Source organism: Schistocerca serialis, chromosome 4 (assembly GCF_023864345.2).
Source record: "Schistocerca serialis cubense isolate TAMUIC-IGC-003099 chromosome 4, iqSchSeri2.2, whole genome shotgun sequence".
Classification (NCBI taxonomy): Eukaryota; Metazoa; Arthropoda; class Insecta; order Orthoptera; family Acrididae; genus Schistocerca; species Schistocerca serialis.
The window spans coordinates 366,948,663-366,961,075 of NC_064641.1; the positions used below are offsets into that span (position 1 = coordinate 366,948,663).

Here is a 12,413-nt window from a genome sequence, read left to right on the forward strand (position 1 = left end):
GTAAAATGTTAATCTTATGTTTTCTTTATCGCGAACAGACTGTTACTATCTGCAGACGAGTCACGAATACATTCCTCCTGCGCTTTCTTTCCGGTATTTATTCGTGAAAGACTTGGATTGGGTCTCTGCTTTACATACTCTGTTACTCTAACAAAAGTTTAGCTACTATGGGTCGTTCGTTCTTGCCTAGCAAGTGCTTGAGTAACAAGTACATAGCTTGCGCTGAAGGTTAATGGATTTGTTTGTTATCGCAAAAAAATTATTCGATTCTTGTACACCATATCTTATCTACATCATGAAAGGCAGAAACGTTTCATACAGTAATTCCAAAGTAGTTACAAAATATTTGATCAGGTGTACATCAGTAACTGAGAAACAGATTTATAGAATAAAAATCCACTTTAGTTGCCAAATTAGGAAAATTACTAGCAGCTGAATTCCAATGTAGTTGTTTAGAAATTAAATCTTGTATTACGACGTCGTTTACGTTTAATAATATACATGTATACAAACAATGACAGATGTCTTGGAATTTTTTGCAGTGGGATTAGGAGGATCCTGAGTTTTGTTTGAACTCTACGATGTTTGTCCAGGACGGAAGACATTGCATCAGGTACCATGAACGAGTTCCTCATCCATCGAGGAATCATACATGCAGATAGACTAGTAATAAGTTTCCAGAATGAGATTTTAACTCAGCAGCGGTGTGTGCGCTGATATGAAATTTCCTGGCAGATTAGAACTGTGTGCTGGACTGAGACTCCAACTCGTGAAAGGTAAAGGTCCCGAGTTCGAATCTCGGTTGGGCACACACTTTTAACCTGCCAGGAAGTTTTTAATAATAATTTTATTTAACAGACTTCAGACAGGATCGAACGCGTCGTCTCGCAGGCATGCAATGTCTTCAGGCAGCAAACCTGCATCAACATGACAGTCGCGTACTGGCTGTGCACGGACGACAGCTGTTGGGGTCGTTTGCATCAGTGGCCTTATGACCAAAGCAGCGCCAGCAGCCAAAAGCCTAAGGTGCGGAAACAACGAACGCCAACAACTGGTGACAGTAGGTCGAGAACGAAGCATGTTCGGGTGCAGTCGGTGAGCCAAAAATGCTGGGAGTCTGCAGAAGTCGCCACCAGTAGGCCCCAGCTGTAAGGTACCAGTTCCGCGTAGTCAGCGCGTACACAACTTTCCCACTAGAGCGCGCCCCGCTAAGCACAACAGCGCAGGCGCAGCGCTCGTCCGTCTCCGCAGTACGAGATGGCGCTGTCTTAGAGACGGGCCAAATTCTGCTTCCGCCGATCCGCGTATTAATATGTAACGCAGCCAATGAGATTGCTGTTAACATAGAACCTTTTCTTCTCGCGAATCACACTCGCGCAGTGATACCTGAACGCTCGAGGTATTATAACGAGTTTACAGACCTCCGATCAGTCAGTTTGTATCAGTCTGTAGTCAAGTTTCAGTCTCCGCCTAATAAGATTATCATATTCCTGTACATAGCCATGAAGATAAATGTACAGACACTTTGTCAAGTATCAGAGATACGTGAGAATAAGATTAATGTACCAAGACCAAAGGAACTTCAGATTGTCAATTGTAAATAGCATCCAGAATCAAGTTAAGTAAGGTTTATGATTATTATTATTTTAATAAATTGTGTGTGAAAATTAATCAAGTTTTGTTTAAAGTTGGTCACCGTCAATCTGCTACTCTAAGCGTGCAAGTGGCATTTCTATCGTCTGACCTAACAGCAGAAGATAAACACGCCACGATAAGATCACGAGACATATTGGTGACACTCGCCTACTTCGTTAGAGCGACAAGTCAAATAATCTGATGGTGTGTGTACCGAAGGTCTTACAGTACGCACACCACAGTACCAGTCCACCTCCAAGCAGGAAGTGGTAGTTGAGACTGGCAGGAAGGCGCTTATCAGGTCGACGGCCAGCGTTGAAAGCTTCCAGGATAGGCTCCTGTCGGTGATAGATATCTATGGCTCGAGTGAGCAGTGTTTATGACCACTCGATTCGATCTTGTTGTGACCTGACGTCACTTTCAATCATGTAGACTACAAAAGATACAGAGCCAGTCCCTGGAACGGCGTCATGTCAGTTACCAATGCAGTGGCCTGGCCCTCGTACCATGCTACGCCAACGAAGTTCCATCTAGGCCGCTTCAGTGCGTAAAATGACCTTCGTCATGTCAGCTCAGCACCCTTACGGGTTTCGGCCGTCTTCTGGCTCGCTTGGTCGCAAGTCACGGGTGGTGGAGTGAGTAGGTAGTGGCGTGGCATTCCTGCCCCTTCAGAAGATTTGATCCACCGACCGACAGACGTATTAATTCTGAAAGGCATTTGATAATACATCTTAAATTCTGTACCTATATGTACACTTCTTATTCTAGTCGCTTTTATGCTACTCCAGTCCAGTTGACAATGTTCAGTGACTTAATAACTACTTATTTACTAATAGTAACCCACTCGGTTGGTATGACGGGTACAGGGAGTAAGTGAGGTTGGGTAGTTTTCTGCTGTAACTATACAATTAGGTGACTAAAATCATGGGGCAGCGATATACACGTACAAATGACAGTAGTATTGTGTAGGCAAGGTATAAAAGGGTAGTGCATTGGCAGAACTGCCTTTGGTACTCCCGTAAAAAGATTTCCTACGTGATTAAGGCCGCAGGACGGGAATTATCAGACTTTGTATGCGGAATGGCAGTTGGAGCTAAAAGCATGGGACATTCGATTTCGGAAATCATTAGGGAATTCAATATTCCGAGTTCCACAGTCTGAAATGTGCCGAGAATACCGCATTTCAGGCATTACGTTTCACCACGGACAACGCAGTGGCCGACGGTCTTCACTTAACGACCAAGAGCAGCGGCGTATGCGAAGAGTTGTAGCTAGTAACACACAAGCAATACTGTGTGAAATAAAAGCGCGGCGAAATTTTGCGCTAATGAGCTACGGCAGCAGACGAGTGACGCGAGTACCTTTTCTAACAGCACCATATAGCCTGCAGCTCTACTCGTGGGTTTGTGACCATATCATGACACTATCGGTTGGGCCATAGACGACTGGAAAACCGTAGCCTGGTCAATTAGTAGGAGCTGATGGCAGGGTTCGAGTGTGACGCATACCCCACAAAGCCGTGTACCCAAGTTGTCAACAAGGCACTGAGCAAGCTGGTTGTGGCTCCATAGGGTGGAGGCTGCATTTACATAGAATAGATTGGGTCCTCTGTTATGTTCAGCTGTTTGGAGACCATTTTCAGTCATTCATGGACTTCATGTTCCCAAGCAACGACGGAATTTTTACGGATGACAATGCGCCATGACAATGGGGCAAAATTTTTCGCGGTTAGTTTGAAGAACATTCTGGACAATTTTAGCGAATGATTTGGCCACCCTGATCGTCCGACATGAATCCCATCGAACATTTATAATCGAGAGGTCAGCTTGTGCACAAAATTCTGCACCGGTAACACTTTCGGAATATGTAGGCTGCACAAATGATGCGCATGTTGACATGACTTTGTGTTGGTAATTTCTGCTGTTTTGTTCCGACATGGTGAATAGTTTGCCCTGCGCTAATACTGCCCCTTCTGTCCTTCCGTACTACTATCATCTCGTCTAGAGAGTTAATGAGGTTATGTTCCAACGAGCTGTTCAGATAAGTCAGCTTCTCGGGAAGTAGTATATCTAAAGTTTATACCCTACTCTTTAATTACAATCGTTCTGTACTCTTAAGTCATCTGTGCTCACGACAGCGTTAACCACCACCTGACTGCATGGCATATACCCAGTGTGGATCCGCTTTCTGGAAACACCGTTGCGATGTTGGGAAGTTCCGTGAGTATCTTTCTGCTCCTGTTCCTACCAAGAGTAATTCTATTTCACATGTTTGTGTGGAATTCTGAACTACCAGTGACAAGTATATTGTAGCTTGCTCTAGCTGCAGTGTGAAGTTTGTCTACCGACAGTAATACATTATTCTTACATCCTGGTGTAGCCAGTAGTGCTTATTTTGTACTGATCTACACGAATTTTCAGAAAGCCCCCTATGGTATGGGATGTGATATATAAAGAAAGAGATGCTAACACCAAATTCAATTCATTTGGTAGAAAATTTGTCTCAATTTTTCAAAGTGGCTTCCCTAAATGTTGCCCAGAAAATCGATTAAAAACCAAGTAACTCATGGATACCATACGGAATTACAGTCGCATGCAAGAGAAAGAGATAAATCTGAATGAAGGCCACAATGTGTCTACATGAGACATTGCTTGCATAATACAAATACTTTCATATTTTAAGGAAAGCGACTAATATGTCCAGAAATATTCACGTCTGCAGATAATAAGATTAAAATTATATGGGATACTAACAAATAAGAGGCAAGACGCCTGTCAATGTACAAGATAACATAAAAAGCTCCATGAGAATGGTGTGACTGATATTTGCAAGTTACAAATGCTGTTAACAATCACTTTCTAAATGTAGCGACACAAATGGGATTAAATGGTTCATTTGAAGTAACAAGAGAATATATTAAAAATGTCATTCCATTAAACTTAGAATGAGTACCACCATCCTCCACTGAAGTTAAGAGAATTTTGAAAATTCAAAAATACAAATGCTCGTATCTGATGATGGAATTTTAAATGGAATTCTGGAAAGTTGTTCTCACTTAATAAGTAACGTTCTTTATGTCTTTAATAACGAGTGTAATGATCACTGGCACAGTGAATTTTTCCAGACAAGTAAATATATGCAATTGTTACGTCATTTTACAAGAAAGGTTACTAGAAAGAAATAATTATCGTCCAGTTTTCTTTCTGCTACCTTTTCCAAAATATTCGAAAAAGTAGTACAATAAAAGGTAGTTTCAGATTTAAGCAGAAACAGTTTACTCAGTGTCTCACAGTTTTTATTCCAGAAGGATTACGCAACTGAAAAAGGTAGTTACACATTCACCCACCACATACTACAAGCATTAAATAATAATATAATACCAGTTGGTATTCATTGTGGCGTTTGGTTGTGTAGATTACGTTCAACGCTTACAAAAACATAAATGTTAAGGAATTCATGGCATTAAACATAAATAGTTTGAATCATACTGAATAAATAGAAAATAAAAAGTTGTACTGAATAATACAGACAAGGTTGAAAATGCAGTAAACCTTAGCGACTGAGTACAAATCGCAAAGAGACTGCCTAGGAGTTCAAACTTGGGTCCTCTTCTACTGCTTATATATGTGAACGACCTTCCACGTAACATTCAGCGAGCAAAATTTGCAATTTTTGCAGACAGTACTAGTGTTATAGTAAATCTTCGTAGACAGTAACAGAAGAGATTGTTAATAATGCTTTACAAGAATAATTAAGTGCTTCCCTGAAAATGGTCTCTCCTTAAATTAAAAAAAAAACACACACACAATATATTCAGTTCTGTAGAACAGTCTAGGCATGGAAAGAAACGAATCAACCTCTTGATATATTTTGCACATTTCTACTCAGTATTGTCTTACTGAATAATCTGGCATAATTCATCACTTTGAAAGGAACTACCGATTGCACAAAAGCGAGCAGTAAGAATAATATGTGGTGTTTAGCTGCAGTCGGTACCTCTTCCAGGAATCGGGCGTTTTAGCTAAAGCATCACAATACAATATTCGGTAATGACATTCATAATAAATAATCCATCCCATTTTGAAAGAATACTTGCCAAATAACGTAAAATGTCTGACAGTTAGAAAAGCAAGCTTTAAATGCAGCCTACGCTCGTTTTTCCTGGACAGTTCACATTCCACAGAGCAAAAAGAAGACAAACAATTCTTTTTTATCTCTAGTTGAGTGTGTAGAACTGAAAATAATGTGTTCATTGATGTTGACATTGATCGTGTATGGATATCCAGTAAATTCCATCTTCCTCAATGTTTCGATGAAAATCGTTCAGATGACCATATAACTGACTACCTAATTTAATTCCATACAATATCTCGCTCACAAATGTATGAATATCTAACCTATGTGTAAATGTAGAGACATACATATCATTCGTGCACATAACAGGTCCTGTATAGCCATCAGAGCTGCAGTTTGACACATGGTTACAGTTTTTCTAAATTTCAGACCGTTCTTTGATACGCAGTGCTTTAGTCTGATGATTCACAAGCCCACGTTATCTAAACTCGTCAAGTCACTTGTGTTCCCGTAGTTTTGGAAGGAAGTGGTCTGTAATCCTGTTCAACACCGGATCCATTATTCTTTTCTCAACTAACATCTCGATTTTCATTCAGCATCGGCTGTGTCGTGCCAAATAGTCTGTACAAAATGATCTGTCACGAAAGTAACGCGTAAAGAAAGCTGTCCAACGGGTAGTTGCATCGACAGTAACGAGAATTGTTCAAAACTTTGTTGTTATGTTGCGAATGAGTGGAAATCAACGTTCGTTATTTTTACTATTTTCTACTACTATGGACGCAGGTGCGGGGCTGAATCGTATCTCCCCCTTTTTACAAGTCATAAGTTTTTTTGTACTGTTTGATAATGTCCGACATCCTTTTCCATCTTGGGTTGATCCTTTAACTTCTGTGTGGCATTTGCACAAAATATTTTCAATAACCTATTTTTAACCTTTGTGTGTCACTAAAATTTTTCCGCTCTCCTGTTCCTTCTAATTAATTATTCCTGTACGCAATAGATGTGCCATTAAATTCTCCCTTCTTCGGATGAGTCCCTTACAGACTCCTTTCCTCACACGTTCTTTGGAGTACTTTTTCATTTTGTAGAGTAGTTTTTATCATTTTTGGACAACACTCCATTTAAGACACTTTCACGTTCTTCTTCTCTAGATTTTCAGTAGTGCACATTTCGATTCCATACAAATCTGTGTTCCACGAATTTCAGGATATTTTGTTATCAGTTCCCTGTAAGTATCTGATATTTTTTACCAGTAATGCTCTCTTATTTCTGGTGTCCTCCATCTTAAGTAAGCCTGTTTCTAGAATTTTTCACACTTTCCACGTTGTTGTTGTTGTGGTCTTTAGTCCTGAGACTGGTTTGATGCAGCTCTCCATGCTACCCTATCCTGTGCAAGTTTCTTCATCTCCCAGTACCTACTGCAACCTACATCCTTCTGAATCTGCTTAACGTAATCATCTCTTGGTCTCCCGCTACGATTTTTACCCTCCACGCACCCCTCCAATGCTAAATTTGTGATCCCTTGATGCCTCAGAACATGTCCTACCAGTTGGTCCCTTCCTCTCGTCAAGTTGTGCCACAAACCCCTCTTCTCCCCAATTCTGTTCAATGCCTCCTCATTAGTTATGTGATCTACCCATCTAATCTTCAGCATTCTTCTGTAGCACCACATTTCGAAAGCTTCTATTCTCTTCCTGTCCAAACTATTTATCGTACATGTGTCACTTCCATACATGGCTACACTCCATACAAATACTTTCAGAAACGACTTCCTGACACTTAAATCTATACTCGATGTTAACAAATTTCTCTTCTTCAGAAACGCTTTCCTTGCCATTGCCAGTCTACATTTTATATCTTATCTACTTCGACTATCATCAGTTATTTTGCTCCACAAATAGCAAAACTCCATTACTACTTTAACTGTCACATTTCCTAATCTAATTCCCTCAGAATCACACGACTTAATCCGATTACATTCCATTATCCTCATTTGCTTTTGTTGATGTTCATCTTATATCCTCCTTTCATGACACAGTCCATTCCATTCAACTGCTCTTCCAAGTCCTTTGCTGTCTCTGACAGAATTACAATGTCATCGGCGAACCTCAAAGTTTTTATTTCTTCTCCATGGATTTTAATAAATACTCCGAATTTTTCTTTTGTTTCCTTTACTGCTTGCTCAATATGCAGATTGAATAACATTGGGGAGAGGCTACAACCCTGTCTCATTCCCTTCCCAACCGCTGCTTCCCTTTCATGCCATTCGACTCATAACTGCCATCTGGTTTCTGTACAAATTGTAAATAGCCTTTCGCTCCCTGTATTTTACCCCTGCCACCTTTAGAATTTGGAAGAGAGTATTCCGGTCAACATTGTCAAAAGCTTTCTCTAAGTCTACAAATGCGAGAAACGTAGGTTTGCCTTCCCTTAATCTTTCTTCTAAGATAAGTCGTAAGGTCATTATTGCCTCACGTGTTCCAATATTTCTACGGAATCAAAACTGATCTTCCCCGATGTCGGCTTCTACCAGTTTTTCCATTCGTCTGTAGTAAAGAATTCGTGTTAGTATTTTGCAGCTGTGACTTATTAAACTGATAGTTCGGTGATTTTCACCTCCGTCAACACCTGATTTCTTTGCGATTGGAATTATTATATTCTTCTTGAAGTCGGAGGGTATTTCGCCTGTCTCACACATCTTGCTCACCAGATGGTAGAGTTTTGTCAGGACTGGCTCTCCCAAGGCCGTCAGTAGTTCTAACGGAATGTTGTCTACTCCCGGGGCCTTGTTTCGGCTCAGGTCTTCCAGTGCTCTGTCAAACTCTTCACGCCGTATCGTATCTCCCATTTCATCTTCATCTACATTCTCTTCCATTTCTATAGCATTGTCCTCAAGTACATCGCCCTTGTATAGACCTTCTATATACTCCTTCCATCTTTCTGCTTTCCCTCCTTTGGTTAGAACTGGGTTTCCATCTGAGCTCTTGATATTCATACAAGTGGTTCTCTTTCCTCCAAAGGTATCTTTAATTTTCCTGTAGGCAGTATCTATCTTACCTCTAGTGAGATAAGCCTCTGCATCCTTACATTTGTCCTCTAGCCATCCCTGCTTAGCCATTTTGCACTTCCTGTCGATCTCATTTTTGAGACGTTTGTATTCCTTTTTGCCTGCTTCATTTACTGCGTTTTTATATTTTCTCCTATCATCAATTAAATTCAAAATTTCTTCTGTTACCCAAGGGTTTCTACCAGCCCTCATCTTTTTACCTATTTGATCCTTCGCTTCCTTCACTATTTCATCCCTCAAAGCCACCTATTCTTCTTCTACTGAATTTCTTTTCCCCATTCCTGTCAATTGTTCCCTTATGCTTTCCCTGAAACTCTGTACAACCTCTGGTTCTTTCAGTTTATCCAGGTCCCATCTCCTTAAATTCCCACCTTTTTGCAGTTTCTTCAATTTTAATCTGCAGTTCATAACCAATAGATTGTGGTCAGAGTCCACATCTGCCCCTGGAAATGTCTTACAATTTAAACCTTGTTCCTAAATCTCTGTCTTACCATTATATAATTTATCTGAGACCTTTTATTATCTCCACAAGGTGTTAATAATATTTTCGCCTGTGGGAAATTGCTAAACGTTTCACTTATGAACGCAGAGTACAATGGTAAGAGTTCAAGAAAGTTAACGCGTCACAGAAAATCAGTAATCACTGACTGAATGAAACTTAGCAGGAATAATAACACCAGATATTCTAAGATATCTCGAAGTTAAAAATAGCTCAACAATTCTAGCATATAGATATTCACGCACAGAGCAAGATACACAGAAAATTGCTTTAGATGTTGGAATCATTGTACATCACACAGGATCAGAGCTGGTGAATCGAGTGGATGTTACAGCACATCGTACTATGGATCACTATGTTTTCCAGTTTCCAAAGCAATTCGTTGGGTAGAAGCATTTTCCGGATGAAAGAAAATTCTTTCTTTTTTAGTCGATGCCTCTTCTCTCGTAACACTTGATCTGCTTGGTCCAGAAAATTTTCGTCTTATTCGCTTCATACGATTTCACTTTTTACAAGATAGTGAAGAAAAAGAACTTCATTTGCGAGCGGGGAAAATACTGGACTCCTTTCTTTGGCAGGTAATACAGATTTCCTTTTAGTGAGCGGATGCATCATCTGCAACTCTGTCCTTTGACGACTATTTCGTTTCTGTTGTGTAGCGCTGAAACCAATTATCATCTTCAGTAACAAATCGTCGTAAAAAAACAGTCCAATTTTTGCTACAAAGTTCGCAAGAACACTTTACTATTCTACTTCTCTTCACTATTCAGCACATTCGGTGCCCGTTTTGCATTAAGTTTTATCACACTCAAAATTTCGTGTAAAATGTACTGTACCGTTTATTCCGAGATGACCATGGCATGAAATATTTCATTCACCTTTATTCACCGATCATACACGCTCAAGTGCACGATCTCGACTTGTTAATCCATGTTTGCGGTTTGGACATTTCTAACGAGGATCGTATGTAACAGAAGAATGACAGTCGTAGATTGTTTAAATGTAGGATATAACAAATGAGAGTCCTTAGAAACCATCATCAGTTCCATCAGCAGTAAATAATCCTACCATTTACATCTACATACGTATCTGCAGGGTGTAGCAACTATGTACGGGAGACACTGCACGACACATTCCTCACACGTAAAGGAAGAAATTATGTTATATGAACACGTGTGTGGAAACACTTTGTTTCCATGTTGAAACTCATTTTCTCCAACTAATCAATTATGTGAAGCACACAAGAACAGAACTTTAGAATCATAGGGAACACGCACTCTTGGTGACGTCTGGTTACGTTGTGCACCCCCAGTGTTTTGCTTTAGATGTCCCTGTTGCAATGCGACGTACGTTATTGCTTGTTTACAGGTAACATCAACTATTGCAGCGATCTGTACGACCGTTGCAGGCACACAGCAGGTTACTACGTAGAGTTAATCTCAGACTCGTGCAATGGCAGTGTACATAAATGCAGAGATGGCAGATGCTCATTTGAAATATTGATGAGCTGACGGCAATGTCGATCGCGCTGAACGTTTGTACCGGAAGAGATTTCCAGAGCGAAGATGATCGGACAGGAAACCGTTTGAAGCCATTGATCGTCGACTTACGGAACATGGGCCATTTAAATCTGATACTCGTGGCCGGGGGAGGCCTAGAAGAACGAGAACACCACACTGAACGTTATTGAGCACATGAATGTCTGGCGAGTGTCACCCAAGGGCCAGATGTACCCATACGATTAACAGCGTGTGCAGGCACTATCAGCAGCTGGTTTTGCCGGCACGGGTACTCTTCTGCGAATGGTTTATTCAACAAAGTGTCAACCCTAATTTCAGCGCAACGGTGCTGTTCGCAGATAAGAAGTCGTTTCAAAGAGGTCGGATTGTAAATTTTCATAATCGGCATGTACGGGCAGACGTCAGTCCTCACGCAACTGTTGAAGCAAGTCATCAACAAAGATTTTATGTCAATGTTTGGGCCGGCATTGTTGGTGACAGTCTGGTATGCCCTCATTTTCTTCCATCCAGGCTCAACGGACAAATTTATCAAAATGCATTCGTACAGAATGTTTTACCTGATTTATTAACAGATGTGACCTTAGCTGTGCGACAAAACATGTACTTGATGTCTGTTGGCTCCTAAATAACATTCGTTGACACATGGATACATGGAGATGGACCAATAGCCTGGCCTGCACGCTCTCCGGACCAAAACCAAAGGGACTTTTATTTGTAAAGTCATTTGAAAGCTCTTGTGTATGAAACCCCAGTACAAGATGTTGAGAGTCTCCGTGTCCGTATTATCGAAGGCTGCGAAGCCATACGCAATACTCCAAGGGATACATCAGCGCATCCGATATTCACTACGACGGCGGATCGTTGGGTGTATCAGTGCCCATGGAGGGCATATTAAACATCTCCTGTGAGAAAGAGCTGCGTGAGGTGTGCTGGTGCGTTCTGTTCCCGTGTGTTTCCCATGATCAATGAGTAGGAGAAAATGAGTTGTAACGTGGAAAGTGGTTCCAAATCCTTGTTCATGTAACATAATTTCTTCGTCTATGTGTGAGGAGTGCAGCACATTTTTGTTACATACTGTACATCAACGTCGATACAAATGTCAAATGCTCTGGAAAACTCTGTGAAGTCCATAGGAAAGGGTACTTCTCATTGTACCACTTGTTATGGTTTCTCTCCGTTCCATTAGCATATGGGGTGGGGGAAGAATGATTGTTTAAGTGCCTTTGGGTGTGCTGCAATCAGTCTAATGGTGTCTTCGTGATCCTCACAGGAGTAACACGTAGGGGGTTGAAATATATTCTCCGATTCCTCATTTAATGCTCGTTCTTGGAACTTATTATGCTTTTGGGGGATAGTTTGCGCCTAACTTAAGGACATAGGGTACTTTTGAGATACGGAAAAACCGAAAATTTTTTATCACTTTATTAAATTCTGTAGTCATGCTTGATTACATTATACTTTATTGGGTTCAGAATGAAAAATGAGTACGTTATACAAAATTATAGTGTCACCGACGTGTTTGCTGCGATGCCTCCATTATTTAAATTTCAGAAGACCATTAGTAGATCGAAAAGCAACTGAAAATTTTTTTCTTCCGGGGATTCAGATAGGGCGTATA

At 40.6% G+C, this 12,413-nt stretch overlaps 1 protein-coding gene across 1 annotated transcript in view; it reads left to right on the top strand.

Moving 5' to 3' along the window:
• LOC126474184 (mucin-5AC-like) overlaps positions 1 to 12,413 on the top strand; it is a 487,051-nt gene that overhangs the window by 148,987 nt on the left and 325,651 nt on the right. The window lies entirely within an intron of this gene.